At 38.2% G+C, this 21,399-nt stretch overlaps 1 long non-coding RNA gene across 1 annotated transcript in view; it reads left to right on the top strand.

The window, feature by feature from the left end:
• The first annotated feature begins 10,618 nt into the window (after positions 1-10,618).
• The window catches only part of LOC306660556, a 1,243,860-nt gene continuing 1,233,079 nt past the window's right edge, over positions 10,619-21,399 (top strand). Inside the window, exon 1 of the long non-coding RNA XR_013763668.1 lies at positions 10,619-10,706. This is a non-coding gene — a long non-coding RNA (uncharacterized lncRNA). The remainder of the gene's footprint in view (positions 10,707-21,399) is intronic.

Genomic DNA, 21,399 nt, shown 5'->3' with positions numbered 1-21,399 from the left:
GGCATAATGTGCGAGAATACTTCAGATCTGTGAGCATATCACCTGGGGATCTTCCTGTTCAGCCTTGGGCAGGTCTGGGATTCAGCCTTCCTATCATGCTTTCAAATGATCTCAGTGCTGCTGGCCAGTAGCAAGGCTCTAAGGGATCATTGGTAGTAATCATCTCTATTACTGCTGTGCCAAGGAGTGCGTCTTGATTCTTTGTGTTTTTTTTTTTTTTTTTTTTTTCAGGCAATAACAAGGAAATATTTTAATTTTTCTTCATAATGCCTAGGCTTACATATTGATATATAATATTTTTTAGGAGAGGAAATTTGTAATATATGGTAAAATTGGAAATGTCCCCATATTTCAAATCGGAAGTTATATTCCTATTTATATCTTTCATATACTGCTCATATTATTTGCAAGAGTGAATCATCTGAAAATAACAAATTCTTTTTTTTAATTAATTTTTTTTAATTGTAAACAAATGGGATACATGTTGTTTCTATTTGTACATGGAGTAACAACATACCATTTGCATATTCATACATTTACAAAGAGTAATGGTTTGATTCATTCCGTTATTTTTTCCTTACCCCCCACCCTTCCCACCTCTCTTTTCCCTTATACAATCCTTCCTTCCTCCATTCTTGCCCCCCTCCCAACCCCCATTACTTGTCATCATCCACTTATCAGTGAGATCATTTGTCTTTTGGATTTTTGAGATTGGCTTATCTCACTTAGCATGATATTCTCCAATTTGATCCATTTGCCTGTAAATGCCATAATTTTATTATTCTTTATGGCTGGGTAATATTCCATTGTATATATATACCACAGTTTCTTTATCCATTCATCAATTGAAGGGCATCTAGGTTGGTACCATAGTCTGGCTATTGTGAATTCAGCAGCTATGGATATTGATGTGGCTGTATCTCTGTAGTATGCTGATTTTAAGTCCTTTGGGTATAGGCCAAGGAGTGGGATAGCTGGGTCAAATGGTGTTTCCATTCCAAGCTTTCTGAGGAATCTCCACACTGCTTTCCAGAGTGACTGCACTAATTTTCAACCCCACCAACAATGTATGAGTGTACCTTTTTCCCCACATCCTCGCCAACACCTATTGTTGCTTGTATTCTTGATAATCACCATTCTAATTGGGGTGAGATGGAATCTTAGGGTGGTTTTGATTTGCATTTCTCTTATTACTAGAGATGTTGAACATTTTTTCATATGTTTGTTGATTGCTTGTACATCTTCTTCTATGAAGTGTCTGTTCATTTCCTTAGCCCATTTGTTGACTGGGTTATTTGTATTCTTGGTGTAGAGTTTTTTGAGTTCTTTATATATTCTGGAAATTAGTGCTCTATCTGAAGTATGAGTGGCAAAGATATTCTCCCACTCTGTAGGCTCTCCATATTACTGATAGTTTCCTTTGCTGAGAGAAAACTATTTAGTTTGAATCTATCCCAGTTATTGATTCTTGCTTTTATTTCTTGTGCTATGGGAGTCCTGTTAAGGAAGTCTGATCCTAAGCCAACAAGGTGAAGATTTGGATCTAATTTTTCTTCTAAAAGATGCAGGGTCTCTGGTCTGATTTCAAGGTCCTTGATCCATTTTGAGTTGAGTTTTGTGCAGGGTGAGAGATAGGGGTTTACTTTCATTCTGTTGCATATGGTTTTCCAGTTTTCCCAGCACCATTTGTTGAAGAGGCTATCTTTTCTCCATTGCATTTTTTTTGGCACTTTTGTCTAGTATGAGAAAATTGTATTTATTTGGGTTTGTGTCCGTGTCCTCTATTCTGTACCATTGATCTACCTGTCTAATTTGGTGCCAATACCATGCTGTTTTTGTTACTATTGCTTTGTAGTATAGTTGAAGTTCTGGTATTGCGATACCCCCTGTTTCATTCTTCCTGCTAAGGATTGCTTTAGCTATTCGGGGTTTCTTATTCTTCCAGATGAATTTCATGATTGCTTGCTTTATTTCTGTAAGGTATGTCATTGGGATTTTAATTGGAATTACATTGAATCTGTATAGCACTTTTGGTAGTATGGCCATTTTGACAATATTAATTCTGCCTATCCATGAACATGGGAGATCTTTCCATCTTCTAAGGTCTTCCTTAATTTCTTTCTTCAGTGTTTTGTAGTTTTCATTGTAGAGATCTTTTACCTCTTTGGTTAGATGGATGCCCAAGTATTTTATTTTTTTTGAGGCTATTGCAAACGGAGTTGTTTTCCTCATTTCCCTTTCAGTTGTTTCATCACTTGCATTTAAAAATGCTTTAGATTTATGCGTGTTGATTTTATAGCCTGCTGTTTTGCTGAATTCATTGATGAGGTCTAGAAGTTTTCTGGAGGAGGTTTTTGGATCCTCTAAATATAGAATCATGTCATCCGCAAATAGTGACAGCTTAAGTTCCTCTTTTCCTATTCGTATCCCTTTAATTTCTTTAGTCTGCCTAATTGTTCTGGCTAGAGTTTCAAGGACAATGTTTAATAGAAGTGGTGAAACAGGACATCCCTGTCTTGTTCCCATTTTTAAAGGGAATGCTTTCAGTTTTTCTCCATTGAGAATGATGTTGGCCATGGGCTTAGCATAAATAGCCTTTACAATGTTCAGGTATGTTCTTACTATCCCTATTTTTTCTAATGTTTTGAGCATGAAAGGGTGTTGTATTTTGTTTTTGTTTTTTTTTTTTTTTTTTTTTATAATAGTAACAATAGATTTATTAGTTAACTAAACTTTAAAATCATTTAATACGACTCTCAAAAAATTGTTTTGTTTGGAAAATTTGCAAATGAACAATGGAGAACAAGGATGAAGTAGGAAATGAGCTGCTAAAATAGCTTCATCCAGTGGATGCAAATTAATAAATGACTGTTTCCTAATAGAAACAGTTCAGTTAATGTTAAACAAATAATTTGAAAAACCTTTCCAAAGCATCCCTAAGTCTCAGGCCTTCACTGTGCGAGTCTGCAGCAAGCATCTAAAAATGTAACTTGTTCATTAGTTCTGGGAATGAAAACTTTCAGGCCCCTGCCTTCTGCCTGGCTACACCATGCCTTGGTAGGTGTGCATCTGTATTTACAGACACATTGGGTTTCTTCTTTCCCACCTTGCTTTCTTTTTTTTTTTTTTTTTTATTGTAAACAAATGGGATACATGTTGTTTCTCTGTACATGGCGTAAAGGCATACCATTTGTGTAATCATAAATTTACATAGAGTAATGTTGTTTGATTCATTCTGTTATTGTTCCCTTCCCCCCACCCCTCCCACCCCTTTTTTCCCTCTATACAGACCTTCCTTCCTCCACTCTTGCCCCCCTCCCTAACCCTAACTCTAACCCTAACACAAACCCTTCCCTCCCCCCCATTATGTGTCATCCTCCACTTATTAGCGATATCATTCGTCCTTTGGCTTTTTGAGATTGGCTTATCTCACTTAGCATGATATTCTCCAATTTCATCCATTTGCCTGCAAATGCCATAATTTTATCATTCTTTATGGCTGAGTAATATTCCATTGTATATATATACCACAGTTTCTTTATCCACTCATCAATTGAAGGGCATCTAGGTTGGTTCCACAGTCTGGCTATTGTGAATTGAGCAGCTATGAACATTGATGTGGCTGTATCTCTGTAGCATGCTGATTTTAAGTCCTTTGGGTATAGGCCAAGGAGTGGGATAGCTGGGTCAAATGGTGTTTCCATTCCAAGCTTTCTGAGGAATCTCCACACTGCTTTTCAGAGTGGCTGCACTAATTTGCAGCCCCATGAGCAATGTATGAGTGTACCTTTCTCCCCACATCCTCGCCAACACCTGTTGTTGCTCGTATTCTTGATAATCGCCATTCTAATTGGGGTGAGATGGAATCTTAGGGTGGTTTTGATTTGCATTTCTCTTATTACTAGAGATGTTGACATTTTTCCATATGTTTGTTGATTGCTTGTAGATCTTCTTCTGTGAAGTGTCTATTCATTTCCTTAGCCCATTTGTCGACTGGATTATTTGAATTCTTGGAGTAGAGTTTTTTGACTTCTTTATAGATTCTGGAGATTAGTACTCTATCTGAAGTATGATTGGCAAAGATATTCTCCACTTTCTTCGCATTGCTGATAGTTTCCTTTGCTGAGAGAAAGCTATTTAGTTTGAATCTATCCCAGTGGTTGATTCTAGCTTTTATTTCTTGTGCTATGGGAGTCCTGTTAAGGAAGTCTGATCCTAGACCAACAAGGTGAAGATTTGGACCTACTTTTTCTTCTATAAGATGCAGGGTCTCTGGTCTGATTCCGAGGTCCTTAATCCATTTTGAGTTTAGTTTCGTGCATGGTGAGAGATATGGGTTTAGTTTCATTCTGTTGCATATGGATTTCCATTCTCCCAGCACCATTTGTTGAAGAGGCTATCTTTTCTCCATTGCATATTTTGGCACCTTTGTCTAGTATGAGAAAATTGTATTTATTTGGGTTTGTGTCCATGTCCTCTATTCTGTACCATTGATCTACCTGTCTATTTTGGTGCCAATACCATGCCGTTTTTGTTACTATTGCTTTGTAGTAGAGTTGAAGATCTGGTATTGCAATACCCCCTGCTTCACTCTTCCTGCTAAGTATTGCTTTAGCTATTCTGGGTTTCTTATTCTTCCAGATGAATTTCATAATTGCTTGCTCTATTTCTGTAAGGTACGTCATTGGGATTTTAATTGGAATTGCATTGAATTTGTATAGCACTTTAGGTAGTATGGCCATTTTGACAATATTAATTCTTCCTATTCAAGAACATGGAAGATCTTTCCATCTTCTAAGGTGTTCTTTAATTTCTTTCTTTAGTGTTCTGTTGTTCTCATTGTAGAGGTCTTTCACCTCTTTTGTGAGATTGATTCCCAAGTATTTTATTTTTTTCGAGGCTATTGTGAATGGGGTAGTTTTCCTAATTTCTCTTTCTGAAGATTCATCACTTATGTATAAAAATGCGTTGGATTTATGGGCATTGATCTTGTAACCTGCTACTTTACTGAATTCACTTATGAGTTCTAAGAGTTTTCTGGTGGAATTTCCAGGTTCCTCTAAATATATAATCATGTCATCAGCGAACAGGGATAGTTTGAGTTCTTCTTTTCCAATTCATATCCCTTTAATTTCTTTGGTTTGTCTAATTGCTCTGGCCAGAGTCTCAAGAACGATGTTGAATAGAAGTGGTGAAGAGGGCATCCCTGCCTTGTTCCAGTTTTTAGGGGGAATGCTTTCAGTTTTTCACCATTTAGAATGATATTAGCCATGGGCTTAGCATAAATGGCCTTTACAATGTTAAGGAATGTTCCCACTATCCCTATTTTTTCTAGTGTTTTGATCATGAAGGGGTGCTGTATTTTATCAAATGCTTTTTCTGCATCTATTGAAATAATCATGTGATTCTTGACTTTAAGCCTATTAATATGGTGAATTACGTTTATTGATTTCCTGATGTTGAACCAACCTTGCATCCCTGGGATGAAACCTACTTGATCATGGTGCACTATCTTTTTAATATGTTTTTGTATGCGATTTGCTAAAATTTTGTTGAGAATTTTTGCATCGATGTTCATTAAGGATATTGGTCTGAAATTTTCTTTCCTTGATGAGTCTCTGTTTGGTTTAGGTATCAGTGTGATATTGGCTTCATAGAATGAGTTTGGGAGGGTTCCCTCCTCTTCTATTTTATGGAATACTTTGAGAAGTATTGGAATGAGCTCTTCTCTAAAGGTTTTGTAGAACTCGGGTCAGAACCCATCTGGTCCCGGACTTTTCTTTGTTGGTAGGCTTCTGATGACTTCTTCTATTTCAGTACTTGAAATTGGTCTATTTAAATTGTTTATGTCCTCCTCGTTCAGTTTAGGGAATTCATATGTCTCTAGAAACCTGTTGATGTTTTTGAAATTTTCTATTTTTTTGGAGTATAGATTTTTAAAATATCTTCTAATTATGTTTTGTATTTCAATCCTGTCTGTTGTGATATTTCCTTGTTCATTCCGAATTTTAGTGATTTGGGTTTTCTCTAGTCTTCTCTTTGTTAGTGTGGCTAAAGGTTTATCAATTTTGTTTATTTTTTCGAAGAACCAACTATTTATTTTGCCAATTTTTCTGATTGTTTCTTTTGTTTCAATTTCATTGATTTCAGCTCTGAGTTTAACTATTTCCTGTCTTCTACTACTTTTGGTGCTGTTCTGTTCTTCTTTTTCTAGGGATTTGAGCTGTAGTGTTAGGTCGTTTATTTGTTGAGTTTTACTTCTTTTATTAAATGCGCTCCATGAAATAAATTTCCCTCTAAGTACTGCTTTCATAGTGTCCCAGAGATTTTGATATGATGTTTCTTTGTTCTCATTTACCTCTAAGAATTTTTTTTTTTAATTTCCTTCCTAATATCTTCTGTTATCCATTCATCATATAATAGCATATTGTTTAATCTCCAGATGTTGGAATAGTTTCTGTGTTTTACTCTTTCTTTTATTTCTAACTTCAATCCATTATGATTTGATAGAATACATGGTAGTGTCTCTATCTTCTTGTATTTGCTAACGTTAGCTTTGTGGCATAATATATGGTCTATTTTAGAGAAGGATCCATGTGCTGCTGAGAAGAAAGTGTATTCGCTCTTGGTTGGATGGTATATTCTATAAATGTCCGTTAAGTGTAAATTATTGATTGTGTTATTGAGATCTATGGTTTCTTTGTTCCATTTTTGTCTGGAAGATCTGTCCAGTGGTGAGAGCGGCGTGTTAAAATCACCTAGTATTATTGTGTTATGGTCTATTTGGTTTCTGAAATTGAGAAGGATTTGTTTGACATACATGGATGAGTCACTGTTTGGGGCATAGATGTTTATGATTGTTATATCTTGCTGATTTATGCTTCCCTTAAGCAGTATGAAATGACCTTCTTTATCCCTTCTGACTAACTTTGGCTTGAAGTCCACATTATCTGAAATGAGGATGGATACTCCAGCTTTTTTGCTGAGTCCATGTGCATGGTATGTTTTTCCCCATCCTTTCACCTTTAGTCTATGGGTATCTTTTTCTATGAGGTGAGTCTCTTGCAGGCAACATATTGTTGGATCTTTCTTTTTAATCCAGTCTGCCAGTCTATGTCTTTTGATTGATGAATTCAGGCCATTAACATTCAGGGTTATTATAGAGATATGATTTGGTTTCCTGGTCATGTGGTTCATTTTTTAAATTTTATTTATTTATTTGTTTGACACAACTTGTTTCCTCCTTTATTTGACAATTCCTTTAGGATAATTCCTCCCTTTGCTGATTTGCTTCATTGTTTTTCATCTCTTCCTCATGGAATATTTTGCTGAGAATGTTCTGTAATGCTGGCTTTCTTTTTGTAAATTCTTTTAGCTTTTGTTTATCATGGAAGGATTTTATTTCATCGTCAAATTTGAAGGTAAGTTTTGCTGGGTATAAGATTCTTGGTTGGCATCCATTTTCTTTCAGGGCTTGAAAAATGTTGTTCCAGGCCCTTCTAGCTTTTAGGGTCTGGATTGAAAAATCTGCTGATATCCGTATTGGTTTCCCCCTGAATGTAATTTGGTTCTTTTCTCTCACAGCCTTTAAAATTCTGTCTTTATTTTATATGTTACGTATTTTCATTATAATGTACCTTGGTGTGGGTCTGTTGTAATTTTGTGTATTTGGAGTCCTATAAGCCTCTTGAACTTGATTTTCCATTTCATTCTTCAGATTTGGGAAATTTTCTGATATTATTTCATTGAATAAATTGTTCATTCCTTTGGCTTGTTTCTCTAAGCCTTCCTCAATCCCAATAATTCTTAAATTTGGCCTTTTCATGATATCCCATAGTTCTTGTAGATTTTGTTCATGATTTCTTACCATCTTCTCTGTTTGTTCAACTTTGTTTTCAAGGTTAAATATTTTGTCTTCAATGTCTGAGTTTCTGTCTTCCAGGTGTTCTATCCTACTGGATATGCTTTCTATGGAGTTCTTAATTTGGTTTATTGTTTCCTTCATGTCAAGGATTTCTGTTTGTTTTTTTCTTCAATATCTCTAACTCTTTATTGAAATGATCTTTTGCTTCCTGTATTTGCTCTTTTAACTGTCGATTGGTGCGATCATTCAATGCTTGCATTTGCTCTTTCATCTCATCATTCAGTGCATGCATTTGCTCTTTCATCTCCTCATTTGCTTCTCTGATCATTTTAATTATGTACATTCTGAACTCCTTTTCTGTCATTTCTTCTGCCATGCTGTCATTGGGTTTTATTGATGTAACATCTAGATTTGTTTGCAGCATTTTCTTTCCTTGTTTTCTCATATTGTTCAGGTATCAGTGGACCGCTGAGATATTGTAGATTTCCTCTATTGACTTACAATGTCCCTGAAGATTTCTATATATATCCCCCCTTAGCCTTCAGTAGGCTGAAGTCTTGGAGGAAGTTGATAATGCGGTGCTCCACAAGGAAGCTGCCTCTCTAGGAGTGGTGGCCTTCAAGTGGGGTATAATCCCTGTTAGTGGGCAGAGGTGCCTCCACTTGTTGACCAATGGTCATCCAAAGGGGACCTAGGCTGCAGGCTGAGGCAAGGCCTGTTTGGGCCTGAGTCTCTGGTTTTACCATCCTTTTGGGAAACCTCACCCAGCAGGGAAGACTCACCCGGTGGGGAGGTCTCGCTGGTTAGTTCCCTCCTAGAGGTTCCCCTCAATTTACAGCTACTGCCTGGCTGGGCTGCCTTCCTCTGCAAAGTTCCCAGGGGCCCGGCCCTACCTCCTGGGCCTGGGAGCCTGACCCTTCGCAGATGAATCTCCTTAGGCTGCCCCTCCTCAGAGAATCTGCCCGCAGGCCTGGAACCTTCGCTCCGCCCTAAGCCTGTCTCTGTGCAGCTCTTCCATCAAAAAGTCTCCTAGATCCTGGGACCTTGCTCTGCACCTAATCGCCTGGCTATGCGGCCCCTCCTCTGAGCAGCCACCTGGGGCCCTGTACAATCGCTCTGAGTCCCAGAGACCCGCCGCTCGCCTCTTCCTCCAGACAGCCGCCCAGTATTCCGGTGCGGGTCACTAGGAGTCCAAGAAACTCACTCAGTGCCTCCACCTCCCACCAACCACCCGTAGCCCTGGGCAATCAATCACTCCGAGTCGAAGTGACCCTCCCCGTTCCTCCTCCTTCTCCAGATAACTCCCCGGGTGTTCGGGAGCGGTCGCTCTGAGTGGCTCTGAATCCACGTGACCCGCTGCACGGGTCCTCTGGGCAACTGCCCGGAGGTCTGGTGCGGCCACTCAAGACCAAGCGACCCACCACGCTTGTCCTCCAGGCAGCCTCCCTGTGTTCAGGAGCTGTCACTTTAAGTCCAAACAACTCACCACTCGCCTTCTCCTCTGAGCAGCCGCCTGGAGCGCTAATGCAGTCACTGTGAGTCCACACAACCCACCACTCTCCTCCTCCTCCTCCTCCTACTCCTCAGGGCAGGCCCCGGTGTTCAGAAGTGGTCTGAGTCCAAACAGCTTGCCACGCAGCCCCTCCTCTGGCAACCGCCTGTAGCTCTGGTGTAGTCACTCTGAATCCAAGTGGCCGCGCTCCTCTTCCTCCTCCTCATCCTCAGGGCAGGCCCCGGTGTTCAGTAGCAGTCGTTCTAAGTCCAAACAGCTCGCCGCGCAGCTTCTCCTCTGGCAACCGCCTGTAGCTCTGGTGCAGTCACTCCGAATCCAAGCGTCCACGTTCCTCCTCCTCCTCCTCAGGGCAGGCCCTGGTGCTCTGAGTCCACACAGCTCTCCTTGCCACTCCTCCCCTGGGCAGCCGCCGGAGCCCCAGTGGTTGCTCCGAGTCCCAGCGCTGTGCCGAGTGGCCTCCTTTACGGCGCTCCCAGTTGTCCGAGTTCACTGCTCCAGTGGGGGGAGGGGTGTCTCGCCGGCAGCTCTACTTCACAAAGTTCCCTGCGTTCCGGGACCACCGTCCCATCCGGGACGCCTTCCCAAGGGGTGAGAGTCACCCGGCTGCTTTGAGTTGGTCCCAAGTGTCTCAATATCTCCTCTTTTGAATCCTGAGTCCTGGAGTCACATGAAATGCAGCCACCCTCTAGGCCGCCATCTTGAAACCTCCAGGGTTTTGTATTTTGTTGAACGCTTTTTCTGCATCAATTGAAATAACCATATGATTCTTATCCTTAAGTCTATTGACTTGATGGATTACGCTTATTGATTTATGAATGTTGAACCATCCTTGCATTCCAGGGATGAACCCCACTTGATGGTGGTGCACAATTTTCTTAATATGTTGTTGGATACGGTTTGCCAATATTTTGTTAAGGATCTTTGCATCTATATTCATCAAGGATATTGGTCTAAAATTTTCTTTCCTTGATGTGTCTTTCTGGTTTGGGTATGAGGGTGATATTAGCTTCATAGAATGAGTTCTGTAGGGTACCCTCCTTTTCTATTTCCTGGAATACGTTGAGAAGTATTGGAATGAGTTCTCTTTTGAGGGTCTTGTAGAACTCGGCTGAGAATCCACCTGGTCCTGGGCTTTTCTCGGATGGTAGATTTTTAGTGGCTTCTTCTATTTCATTGCTTGATATTGATCTGTTTAAATCGTGTATGTCCTCCTGGTTCAGTTTGGGAGAGTCATATGTGTCTAGAAATTTGTCAATGTCTTTGGTAGTTTCTATTTTGTTGGAATACAGATTTTCAAAGTAGCTTCTCATTATGTTCTGTATCTCAGTGGTGTCTGTCATGATAATTCCTTTTGCATCATGTATTTTAGTAATTTGAGTCTTGTCTCTCCTTCTCTTTTTTAGTGTGGTTAAGCGTTTGTCTATTTTGTTTACTTTCTCAAAGAACCAACTTTTTGTTTTGTCAATTTTTTGAATAGTTTCTTTTGTTTCAATTTCATTGATTTCAGCTCTGATTTTAATTATTTCCTGTCTTCTACTACTTTTGCTGTTATTCTGTTCTTCTTTTTCTAGGGCTTTGAGCTGTAATGTTAGGTCATTTAGTTGTTGACTTTTTTTGTTATCCATGTTTCATTCAGTAGCATATTATTTAGTCTCCAAGTGTTGGAGTAATTTCCCTTTGTTATTTTGTCATTGATTTCTACTCTCAGTCCATTATGATCTGATATAACACAAGGCAGTATCTCTATTTTTTGCTTTTCCTAAGGGCTGCTTTGTGGCATAACAAATGGTTATTTTCGAGAAGGTTCCACGTACTGCTGAGAAGAAAGTGTATCCGCTCGTTGATGGATGGAATATTCTATATATGTCTATTAAGTCTAGGTTATTGATTGTGTTATTGAGTTCTATGGTTTCTTTGTTGGATTTTGTTTGGAGGATCAATCTAGTGGTGACAGCGGTGCATTAAAGTCACCCAGAATTATTGTGTTGTGGTCTATGTGATTCTTGAAATTGAGAAGGATTTGTTTGATGTACAGGGATGCACCATTGTTTGGGGCATAAATATTTACTATCGTTATGTCTTCCTGATTTATGGTTCCCTTAAGCAGTATGAAATGTCCTTCTTTATTCCTTCTGACTAACTTTGACTTGAAGTCCACTTTATCTGATATAAGGATGGAAACCCCCACTTTTTTACTGAGTCCATGTGCGTGGTAGGTTTTTTCCCATCCTTTCACCTTTAGTCTGTGGATGTCTTTTTCTATGAGATGAGTCTCTTGCAGGCATCATATTGTGGGGTCTTTCTTTTTAATCCATTCTTACAATCTATGTCTTTTGATTGATGAGTTTAGGCAATTAATGTTCAGAGTTATTATTGAGAAATAATTTGTATTCCTAGTCATTTGGCTTATTTTTGGTTTTAAGTTGGCTTGGTTTCTCCTTTGAGTGGTTTTTCTCTAAGGTAGTTCCTCCCTTTGCTGAGCTCCATTGTTGTTTTTCATGGAATATTTTGTTGAGAACATTCTGTAGTGCAGGCTTTCTATTTGTAAATTCTTTTAACTTTTGTTTATCATGGAAGGATTTTATTTCATCTTCAAATCTGAAGGTTAGTTTTACTGGGTATAGGATTCTTGGTTGGCAATCATGTTCTTTCAGAGCTTGAAATATATTGGTCCAGGCCCTTCTAGCTTTTAGAGTCTTGGTTGAGAAATCGGCTGCTATCCGTATTGGTCTCCCCCTATATGTAATCTCATGCTTTTCTCTCGCGGTCTTCAAAATCCTATCTTTATTTTGAATGTTAGGCATTTTCATTATAATGTGTCTTGGTGTGGATCTGTTGTGACTCTGTGCATTTGGTGTTCTGTAAGCCTCTTGTATTTGATTTTCCATTTCATCCTTCAGGTTTGGGAAATTTTCTGATATTATTTCATTGAATAGGTTGTTCATTCCTTTGGTTTGTATCTCTGTGCCTTCCTCAATCCCAATAATTCTTAAATTTGGTCTTTTCATGATGTCCCATAGTTCTTGGAGATTCTGTTCATGATTTCTTACTATCTTCTCTGTTTGGGCAACTTTATTTTCAAGATTAAATATTTTGTCTTCATTGTCTGAAGTTCTGTCTTCCAGGTGGTCTAGTCTTTTGGTGATGCTTTCCATTGAGTTTTTTATTCGGTTTATTGTCTCCTTCATTTCAAGGATTTCCATTCGTTTTTTTTTTTTTTTTTTGAGAATCTCTATCTCTTTGTTGAAATGATCTTTTGCTTCCTGCAGGTGCTCTTTCAGCTTATTAGTATTATCATTCATTGCCTGCATTTGCTCTCTTATCTCATCCTTTGCTTTACGAATCATCTTAATCATGTATAATCTGAAGTCCTTTTCTGACATTTCTTCTAACATACTGTCATTGCATTCTATTACTATAGAATCTAGATTTGTTTGGATCATTTTCTTCCCATGTTTTTTCATGTTGTTCATGTATCTTGCCCTCTAGCACTGCAGATCTGGGGTACTGCAATTTTCCCCCTATAGGCTTATAGTGGCCCTATAGGTTTCCAAAACCCTTTCTTTAAGGGGAGATCAATATTAGCAGACACTGTGCAATCCTAGACCAAATAGCCCCTATGGGGACAATAACAAAATTGTCATAATAAATAAAGTGAGTTCAAATATTATCTTTGGTAAAACAAACAGGTTTGCAATAAGGTCTGCTCTTTGTGTTTTTGAACTCCATTCTGAGATCTGAGGCCCGTAGGGTTGGGAATAATAATGAAAATAAACTATATTTTAATTTGCCATAGTCATTGGAGTTCTATGTCTGAATCTTTCCTTGAAAAAGTGGGATGGATTGCAAACATAACTTGCAAACTAATTATCTTGGTCACAGGAAGCCATTAAAAAGTTTTGAGAATGAAAATAATGTGGCCAAATATGAATTCAAAAAACATAGCTCTAATAGCTATAAATAGGATAGGTAATAAGGGTTTAAAACTGGAGTTTAAGAAACCAGTCCATCCTTGCAACACGCGGGGCTTGTGGTGGCGTGCAGCGGATGGTCAACACGGGAGCGAAAAGGATGGCTTGATTTGAGAAATGTGGGCAGAACTGGGGAGTTTATCAGATACAAAGGTGAAGTGAGAATCAGGGATGTGGAATATATCTTACACTCTTTAAGTGTAAAAAATAATAGGAGTTGGGATTTTAACCAATCCCTGATTTTGTCTACTCACCTCTTCCACATAGCTTGATAGTGAGCTCATCCTAACGCCCAAGTCCCCATCCCACCACTTCACCGTATTACAGTGGGAAACATTTGGTTTCTTCTGTGCTCTTCCATACTCCCTTTAAGGGCACATAACATGCAAAAGTGCTTTCGTTTCCTTCTTTTTTTAAATTCGTGACATTTAATCCCTAATTCAGCTAATCATTCCTTGGGTCAAACAGTGTTTATTGTTGCAAATGTGAGGTCCAGAACCTGGTACTTGAAAATGGTTTTTTAACAAGTTTTGAAAAAGATGACATTTCAATTTTTCATGTGGCTCATTCCAGGCATCCAGAATACTCATGTTGAAATACCAGTTGCTTAACATTAATTTGAACAGAGGAAAGTCAGCATGTTCTGTGAAGGTTAGAGTTAGGCATATCTACTATTTGTGAGTTATAGGACCTTGGATAAGTTATATAACCTCTCTAGGTTTTTGAGCTGGTTAAAAGCTCAACAGCATTTCTTTAAATGGAGATAAAAAATTGCCATCTTCAGACTTCATTTTGCAATGCAATGTTTTACATTTTTCCAAACTGCCATACTGAGGATAAAAATGTGGGTAGATTTGGATATTTAAGTGGACTTTGACAACAATAATAGAACAAGAGCAATTTCAGATATAATCATCCAAAATTGTTGACATCTGAGAGGAAAAATAGAGAAAATCTGTTTTTCATCTTGACACTAAGCATCCATCAAAACATGTACAAATTTTCTTGAGGAAGAGAGAAGACACATTTAGTGCTCTGACCATCTGAGTCACCAAATTGGAATGTAATAGACATTGGAGTGAACTCAGGTAGTTTCCATGCAAAGCTATAATAATAAAGGCCTATTGAAACAACTTTATGCATAGCTAGAAACAGCTTTCTACAAATGTAAGAAATAGTCATTTTTTTCCAAGGAGACTTCCTCTCATAATAAAATGTCACAATGGATATAGAAAATATAAAATGCTTGCCTTTGAAATGTGCCTTCTGGACTTTCATTTCATTTCTTATCACATAGTGTAGACACATTTTGAAGTCCATAGTACTTTAAGTCCCATTTATATTCATAATAGTCAGTACTTTCCAATTTTTAATAGGTACTTGCATTTCTAAAGAGAATGAGTCATATGTATAGACCATCACATAACTGTCAATATAGAGTTTCCATGGAGTATAAAGAAAAGAATTAGGAGAATCCTTTATGCTTCTCATTAATTGACTTAGCTTGATTTTTCTCTTGCCTCTTCATGTATAACTATGAGATGAAGTATTGAAATATAAGAAAATAAGGATTCACCCTAGTTTTGTATAGAATGGATGCAAAAGCAGTATTTGTTTAATGACCTTGATCAGGGACAATGAGCCACAGATTCTTTCCAATCCTTTAATTAATCCCTGATACTAAATTAAGTTCTTTAAGTTCACTGGAGTGTAACAGCAGTAGATAACATTGCAGGTTGTCTCAGTGCCTCCCAGGGAGGAACACAGCGAGACTAGATGGAGCCTATCTTGTGAAACATTATCAGACCTTCACATCATTCTCTGTGTTTGAAGAGGCCAGCTCTCATATGGTCTCCAATGTATTTGATAAAATGTTATTTTAAGGTATCTTACATTTTAGGCTATGGCCTAGTTAAAATTTTTGATGTTTCCCCTGACAGTCTGATGTCATCTATCTTTGCAATCTCATTGCCCCTTTTTGACTATACTCTAATAAAAATGAATCCACAAATTGTGTCATGCTTCCAGGATTTTGAACATCTGTTTTCTTTGCTTGGAAAAAATCTTTCTTCCTCTACCCTATGAAAATCTCAGTGATCCAGCTTGAAGGTCACTTCAGGATGAAGGCTTTAGGATTTCTTTAGACAAGTTTAGTTGCTCATCTTGCCATGTCCCATAGAGCTTGGAACATACTTCCATTAGATCCCTGAATATGCTGTGTTTTAGTGATTTATGAAGACCTTGACACTTCTCAGTGAGGGCAAAATCCAGGACTTATAGCTCTTGATTTCTAGTACCTTACACAAAATTGGCATATCATAGGTGCTTAGTAAATGTTTCCTTCTTATTAATTATAAGTTCAAATTGTAATTTTTCAAAACTCAAAGTTTCCAATGCTTTACAGACTTAATTGGTAACAAATATTACCTCTATCATAATCACCCAACATATGCAAGCCATAAACTATGTCCTGTCACTATTAAGGCTTTTCATGTGTTGCATTATTTGATACTCAAAACACTATATTAAGTGAAGTACTAAATCCTTTCTCTAGATAATTTATAGGTTGTTTTGTAAATAACATTAAATAGCATCTTCAGAATTGTGCTTCACTACCAAATAAGTCTGTTTCACCAAATTATTCCCACCTGTATTTCTATATCTAATCTTTGATATCTATTTATATTTCTATACATAAATACATATGTATGTGTATGTATTTATAATCATGATATATAATATGCAATTATCAAGCAAATTAAGTTTCCTCTAGCCAACCTATGTCTTAGAACAGTTTTACCTCGTTATACATTTGGTCAGTTTTGGGGAAAATATTTTCAGCAATAAGATTATTTAATTATCAAATTGCATTCATTTGCAAACATTTTTTGACAAAGTACTGTGTATCAACACTAGGATACAAAAATGAATAACTATGGTCCTTATCTTCTTAACCTTGTAGTACATGACAGGATCTATTTTAGAACAGGTTTAGAATAGATTTAAGATAAGTCAGCACAAGTTTATTTGAGAATTTGGCCCAGTAAGAAAGCTATGCTTTCTATTTCTAAGTATGTTCAACTATAAACAGAAAGTTGAAGGCTAGGGAATCTCTACTGTCTCATAGATTCTTCAGTGTTCACTGTATATCTGCATATCTTTAATACTTGCTTAAGATCTTTCATCGAGTTTGACTATAAGACAAACTCATTTTTAAAAACAAAAAAGATATGTTAGAATACAAAGAAAGTGCACTGGAAATGGGTTGTTAGCTTGTAAATTTGCTTTTACCATCGGTTTGGTCCTAGAATTTGAAATCCAAGAAATGAAATATGATGAGCTCAGCCCAGTGAGGCCTGGGGAATGCTGACTCAAGATAATTATACTATGAACAACTGAGGCTATTTTTCAAAGTGAAAGGATAATTTAATCCTATATATAATAGTTTAAAATCTACAATTATTAGATGATAATTAAGTTTCTTGTATCTAATTTCTGATTAACTGAAGTTGCTTGAAATGTAAGGTCATGCTACTTTCAGTCTAACTCTATCAGAACTTTATATACATATACAAAATTGTCCTTGCCATTGAAGCCTGCGTACTGTGGTCTCTGTCCCTGTCTCACTCCTCATTCTGCTGTCCCTTTCCAGGATATCCTCCTCCGAATAACTCTACCCTAAAATCTCCAACTTATATATTATTTTCCAGCTTATAAATTTTAAAATATAGATGGTGGACTTTCAGAAGCAAATACTTGAGTGAGGCAGAGGTGTCTGGTGACTGGCTACCCAATAGCATGGAAGATTGCCCCAGGATGCTCCAGGTCCCCCTGGATTTCCTCTCCTCTCCCTAGAAGGGGTCTCACTGCTTTTGCTAGAATTCAACAATTCTGAAATTCTTTTGCCACAAGGTGGGGTAGTCTTCTCTGAGAGGAGAATCTTTGGGAAAGTCAGGAGGAGACTCCTGGAAAAGAATCCATACCATCTCCATTGCTACAGGTTAGTTGCAATTTGTTGTCCTACTGTCCAGAGTCTATTAGTGGGTGAACAGGTATGGTTATGGGACCTTCAAGAGATACACTCAAGACTACTCCAGGCTGTGTGTGTCTTAGCACGTTACAAGTGACTGGGGTAAACAATCTGAGAATGGTGGTGGTTATTTGAATATGTCTCATGCTCTTAAATGCACATCTGGATTTCAGGAACAGTGAGGTGAGTTAAAAAAATAGAAAGTGCATAGCATAGGTGATTAGTAAATGAACTCTGGAGCCTTGAGGCACAGAATATGCAGCCCCAGATATGGGAATGGTGACTAGACAGGGCAAGAAGCAAAGGTCCTGTGATTCCACCCCTGGTGGCTGTGGGGATTGGCTAGGCCTCATGGACACCTGAAGCAGCAACCATGCTCAGTTCCCTGCACAAGCTGCCTGTGCTGGGCACCTCACCATGCCACACTGAGGTTTTACAAGTATTTTCAGTCTCTGCCTTGCTGGAGGGAAACAGGGGACTGGCCTCCTGACTTTCCAGAGGAGGAAGGTGTTACTGTTCAATTATGGAAAAACTCTTAGAAGAATACCCAATCTCTTTTACCTTTAATAATAATTTTTTTTTCATGAAGGTAGGAAATGCAGAACCAAAACCAACCAACCAAACAATAAACTCTTAAGTGAATCTCAATTAATGACCAGTGGCTTATTTTAGTCTCATTCTCATTAGTGTCTCAGATGAGGAAAACCACAGAATCTGGATGGAAAGAAATGGGTTGGGGCCCAGAGATGCTTATGCTATCCTGTAGGTCTTTTAGTTGCATATGCACATGGTGGTCACAGAGCAATGGTGGCCTCTGGCCAGGAACATCAGGGTCCATGGGAGTAGACACCTATTGTGGGGGGACAGACTCAAACTGTAGTCACCTGGTGACCATGACCACTCTACCAGGGGGCATGCCCCGAGCTGACATGGCTGTGCGGCCTTGTGAACTGGCAGAAGGTCCTTTCAGATACAATTCAGTTCTGAGAGAAATTGAAACAGTTTTCTGAGTTTCACAGAAATTCTGGCAGTGGGAGCGGGAGGAGCCATCTTAAAGTCCTAAGCAAGCAGGTGTGGGGTGCCCAGGATAATTTGGCCTCTCCTATGAATTGTTGGTGCTAAGATTCGGATAAGCAACGCTGATGTCCATATAGTTCATGCTCTCTGGTCTACATGGAGATTTAGAAGCTGACTTTCTTATCCTATGCACCTCCCACAGCAAGAACCCTCCAGATTGAGAGAGAAGACCCCTCACTGAGATAAATAAGAAAACTCATTTCTCACTCCCCCCTTAGATTATTATGGCATTTGGGTTGTTCTAGTGATCTGTTAGAGAAAAATGAGAGGAATTATGTTATTTCAATACAGTTAGAGGCTTGCACTTGTTCATCCTGTGAGCTAAGCTTGAGCTCTCAACTCCTGACTCCCCTGAAGCTGATGTGCCTCTTCAATCATTTGTTCCTTGTTTTCAGGTCATACCATCTCTGCCTTTGCTTTGGCTTCCCAATCACCACTAAGGGAGAGATGCCTGGTCTCACACTGTTGATAACAGCACCGGCAGGTGAATGGTATGAGACTCACCAATCATGGGAAACCATTTTAAAAATATTTTAATGAACAAGAGAGTAAAGCCCCTGCTTTTCTGGAGTTACATACCAGGGGGTGGAGATAGACAACAAGTGAGGGAATCATTTTTGATAGTAATAGGTGCCAGGAAGAGAATTAAATGGAGTAATGGATCAAGTGACCTTAGGTTTCAGCTGGCAATATCTTTGGGACCGTGGGTGGGATTTCAGAGTCTGTGGTGAAGCATTGGAATGAGTATGAATATATGGTTCCTGGCAGGAACACCCTGTGTCTTGGATGCAGTCATCTGCGGGGCTTTATTCTCTATCATTTAGGACATAGACTTAGGATTCTGCTCACATTTCTAAGTGAAAGAAAAGTCATCCACTAGGTGGGTGAACATTCTTTTGCGAATCACTGTATTTTTCTATGTCTGGATTTAAAGAGTTCTTGAATTTGGGGGTAATGCCAAGAAGGGAAGGCAGAAGACTTGAAAAACAATGGAATAGTTCTCCTTTCCTTGGAATTAATAAACTATATTGGAAATTGTTTAGCCTCAAAGAGCCATCTTTTTTTTTTTAATGTTTTCTTGACCAGAGACTGTTGTGTTTGTTCCAACTTTTATAAAGAAATATTAACAATAACTACTATTTATTGCATCTCTAATGATGATCATTTTATTAGCCTATAATACTTATAGCATTCCATTTAATAATCTATAGTGGAAGGCTTAGGAAGGTTAAGGAAGTTTCCCAAATTTATATTGCTAATTGACAAGGCAAACGATTAAATCAGATTGGAATTGTGATGTGCTGATTTTCCTGCCAACCACGGGGTGCCCTTTACACAATGGAGCTATTCTAGTATCCTCAGTCTTTTTTTCTTTGTTATAAGCAAGCAAGGCTTGATATATTCTGTTTTATTCTAGCAAGCAGAGATCGCATTAGTAAGTCAGATAGGTTTAAAAAAAATCTATAATTGGTCAATTCTTTCAACTTTCCACCTACTAAGCCATTTTGTGAAGAAAGATTGCAAGTCTTATTTGATTAGATCTCCTTATTGTTCCTGTTGATATTACCAAAATTTATAATGATCCAAATTTATTCACAGGAAAAAATAGAAGATGCAGAGTATCTGTACAACCCACACATTAATCACTCAACTCAGGTTGAAAGTTACATTTACGCAGCTGATGTCTGTATATGCTAGAGAGAAATGCTTATCTATTTCTGAAAACTGGAATGTCTACAATGTATAAACTTTTAAAAAGTACCATAAATAAATGATTCAAAATAAAATGTGATCGTTTTTCTTTGAGTCTAAAATTTTAACACCTTAAGAAAAGGTTCCTAAACCAACAATGCAACCAGAATGATGATAGGCTATTAGAGTTTTATGATCGGCGCTTTTCCTGCAATTTGTGGAACCACTGTGTTCAGAGGGATATTGTCAATTTATTTGAAATTGATTTACTCCTACATCTTCTTCAGTTCCCTTGGGTTCTCAAAATTGATACTTCAAGATGAGGGGGATTTTTGAAAACAGAAACACTGAGCTATTTTTTCAATTCAGCTTTCTTCATTCAAAGACATTCGTTTAGCTGCTGGGGAAGTAAGGGGAATGCTAATAGCAGAAACTCAGGTTTAGGCGTTAGTGGTTAGGAACTGCCCAGCATGAGGACATTTTAAACTTTCCACTTAACATCATAAATCCTTTTCACATTTCTTCTCCATCACAAATTGGGGCCTGGGAATGGTTTCGTTTAACCACATTCTGTGTGGTAATTGACTTTTGTTCCATGGCGGCAAATTTTCTCCTCTTGAAAGAATATATTATTTGACAGTTTGTCTTATGTATCTTTTCCTCTGGATTTTGAAATCCTGGAGGGTAGGGACTTCCTCTGACATCTAGCGTAGGACATCACATGAAATTGCCAATCAGTTTTTATCAATCAAGTTCATGAAATGGAATAAAACTGTACCAACACCTTAGCAATTTATTTTTATTTTCCTTTTGAATACTTCTCCATATCAATCAATGTAACTCCATCCTTCTATAACATCTTTCTCATTCAGTAACACTGCCGTGGAGGAGTTCATTTTTATGTTCACAGCAGCTAGATCTAAGGAGGCCTTTGTTGGGGATGTAGGATTATCCATGCCCCTGTGGTTGCTTAAGTTTTAGTTCAGTTTTGGAGATCAAGTAAAATGCAGCAGGGAGACCGCCAACTGCTTTCATCCTTCCAGGGATTGCCAGTGAGCTCCACAGGGCCTATTCTGGGGAGGGACAAGGGCAGAAACCAGATCAGGGTGGGTTAAAAGTCAATAAAAGGTTGAGAATTTGAAACATTAGCTATAGACAACTCTTTTGAGAAATTAATGGAGGAAAGAATAGAAATCATGTGGGATGATAGGTAGAGGGCAATAGGGATTAAATAAAGTATTCTTCAAAATTA

Source organism: Sciurus vulgaris (assembly GCF_902686455.1).
Source record: "Sciurus vulgaris genome assembly, chromosome: 4".
Lineage (NCBI taxonomy): Eukaryota > Metazoa > Chordata > Mammalia > Rodentia > Sciuridae > Sciurus > Sciurus vulgaris.
Note: the sequence above shows the minus strand (reverse complement) of the source record. Positions and strands in the feature narration are given on the sequence as shown.